Here is a 2,964-nt window from a genome sequence, read left to right as displayed (position 1 = left end):
ACAGGAGGCCTGGCTCTGGGAAGATAGGACTGGTCTCTCTCTCTCTCTCTTCTATAACCTGTAGATAGGACTGGTCTCTCTCTCTCTTTTCTATAACCTGTAGATAGGACTGGTCTCTCTCTCTCTCTCTTCCATAACCTGTAGATATGACTGGTCTCTATATCTATCTCTGTCTCTCTCTCTTCTATAACCTGTAGATATGACTGGTCTCTCTCTCTTCTATAACCTGTAGATAGGACTGGTCTCTCTCTCTTCTATAACCTGTAGATAGGACTGGTCTCTCTCTCAACTCTTTCTTTTCTCCTTGTCAGAATCTGAAATATCACAGTCCTCCCAGGACCCCTAGAGACACCACAGAGAAAGAGAGTCCCACGTGGGGCTGTGTGTGTGTGTCGGCATTTGGGATGCAGCCTCTGTTTCTGTGTTTTTCTCCCTGAGAGAGGTTGAAGGAGAGAGAGGAGAGAGAGGAGAGAGAGGTTGAAGGAGAGAGAGGAGAGAGAGGAGAGACGAGAGAGCGGGGGAGAGAAAGAAGAAAGAGACGAACCCAGATAAAAAGAGAAACAAGGTGAACCAGCAGCAGTTCCAACTTCCTAAATGGATGAATCCCACCCAACCATCAGACACCTAATAAACAATAGAAGGAGAGAGTCATTTGATTCGGGAGTCTTTTGTAGATTTCTCCCTCTGGATTGGGAACATTTGGGTTTTGTGGATTACACCTAAAGAATTCAGACAATTCCAACGGAACATAGGGGGACACTCCCATTCTCTGATGGCTCCGTCTCCATGTGCTGAAAGCCAATCAGATTGCGGATTTCTCCAGAACCTTTTTTTATAAGAGCAATGATCACTTGCTTCATTAGAGTAACGATGATCAGTGTTAGAATCACCGCAGTCACTGAGGACATGTAAACATATAGAATGGGGGAATATCATAAGACATGACTTGTTATGCAGTGAACAAGTCATACCACTGTATTGACCAAAGAGACATTGGTTATTATTGAACGAAAAAAAACCCTCTCCACATCAGTTGTGTGTTGTTTTTAAGGCTGCTTGGTCAGCCATTTTACTACAGTATTTTCCCAACTACATTTTGTATCACAGCTTTTTTTTTCTTCTTTTACTATACATTTTATCTGCTCGTTAGTGATAATAGAAGCAGCATTACCAAACCACAGATCAAACATACATATTACAGGCAGACAGGCAGACAGGCAGGCAGACAGACAGACAGACAGACAGACAGACAGACAGACAGACAGACAGACAGACAGACAGACAGACAGACAGACAGCAGGAGATAAAAAGAATTTCCTTGAGTGTGCATAACTATTCACCCCCCCCCCCAAAGTCAATACTTTGTAGAGCCACTTTTGCAGCAATTACAGCTGCAAGTCTCTTGGGTATGTCTCTATAAGCTTGGCACATCTAGCCGCATGGATTTTTGCACATTCTTAAAGGCAAAACTGCTCCAGCTCCTTCAAGTTGGATGGGTCCTGCTGGTGTAAGCAATGCTTTAAGTCATACCACAGATTCTCAATTGGATTGAGGTCTGGGTTTGACTAGGGCCATTCAAGACATTTAAATGTTTCCCCTTATACCCACTCGAGTGTTGCTTTAGCAGTAGCTTAGGGTCATTGTCCTGCTGGAAGGTGAACCTCCGTCCCAGTCTCAAATTCTGGAGATGAAACTGGTTTCCCTGAAGAATTTCCTGTATTTAGCGGCGTCTCATCATTCTTCAAATTCTGACCAGTTTCCCAGTCCTGCCGGTGAAAACTCTCCACAAGCATGATGCTGCCACCACCGTGCTTCACTGTGGGGATGGTGTTCTGTGGTGATGAGAGGTGTTGGGTTTGTGCCAGGCATAGCCGTTTTCTTGATGGCACAAAGACCTAAATTTTTGTCTCATCTGACCAGAGTACCCTTCTTCCATCGTTTTGGCAGTCTCCCCATGTTTTTGGCGAACACAAACGTGTTTGCTTATTTTTTTTAATTTAAGCAAATGGCTTTTTCGTGGTCACTCTTACCGTAAAGCCCAGCTCTGTGGAGTGTACGCTTTAAAGTGGTCCTATGGACAGATACTCCCACTCTCCCGCTTGTGCAGCTTTGCAGCTCCTTCAGGGTTATCTTTCGTCTCTTTGTTGCCTCTCGATGAATGTCCTCCCTGCCTTGTCCGTGAGTTTTTTAATAAATGGATTTAATGGTGCTGGCCGTGGGATGTTCATATTTTGAATTATTTATAACCACCCTGATTCTGTACTTCTCCACAATTTGTCCCTGACTGTTTGGAGAGCTGCCTTGGTCTCATGGTGCGCTTGCTTGGTGGTGCCCTTGCTCAGTGGTGTTCAGATCTGGGGGCTTTCAGACAGCTTAAATATATACTGAGATCATTGTGAACAGATCATGTGACACTTAGATTGCCCTCCCGCTTTTGTCTTACCCCCCACCCTTCCGTCGCCGCAGCCTCGTGCCCTGATTGGCTCCTCACACAGGTTGGACCTTTATTTATACTAATCATTGTGATTTCTGAAGGTAATTGGTTGCATGTACAATCTTATTCTAGGCTTTAATTAGAAAAGGGGTGAATACATAGCACATCACACTTTTTCTCCGTTTTTATTTTTGAGAATCTTTGAACAAGTATTTTTTTTCACTTCACATTTAGACTATTTTGTTATGTCCACGTCATGAAATCAAATAAAAATCTATTTAATTAACAGGTTGTAATGCACAATAGGAAACACGGCCAGGGGTATGACTACTTCGGCAGGCCTGTAACAATGTATATATTTGGAGATACTAGATTCTGCCTTGCTGTCTGTCTGCCTGTATGCCTGCCCTGTCTGTCTGCCTTTTGCCTTGTCCTGTTTGCCTGTCTGTCTGCCCTGTCCTGTTTGCTGTTCTGTCTGCTGTCTGTTTCCTGTCTGTCTGCCTGTTTTTTCTTGTCTGTCGCTGACTGTT

The sequence above is a fragment of the Salvelinus sp. IW2-2015 genome, unplaced genomic scaffold, assembly GCF_002910315.2.
Source record: "Salvelinus sp. IW2-2015 unplaced genomic scaffold, ASM291031v2 Un_scaffold2819, whole genome shotgun sequence".
NCBI lineage: Eukaryota > Metazoa > Chordata > Actinopteri > Salmoniformes > Salmonidae > Salvelinus > Salvelinus sp. IW2-2015.
The sequence above is the reverse complement of the archived record's forward strand: the minus strand, read 5'-3'. Positions refer to the sequence as shown.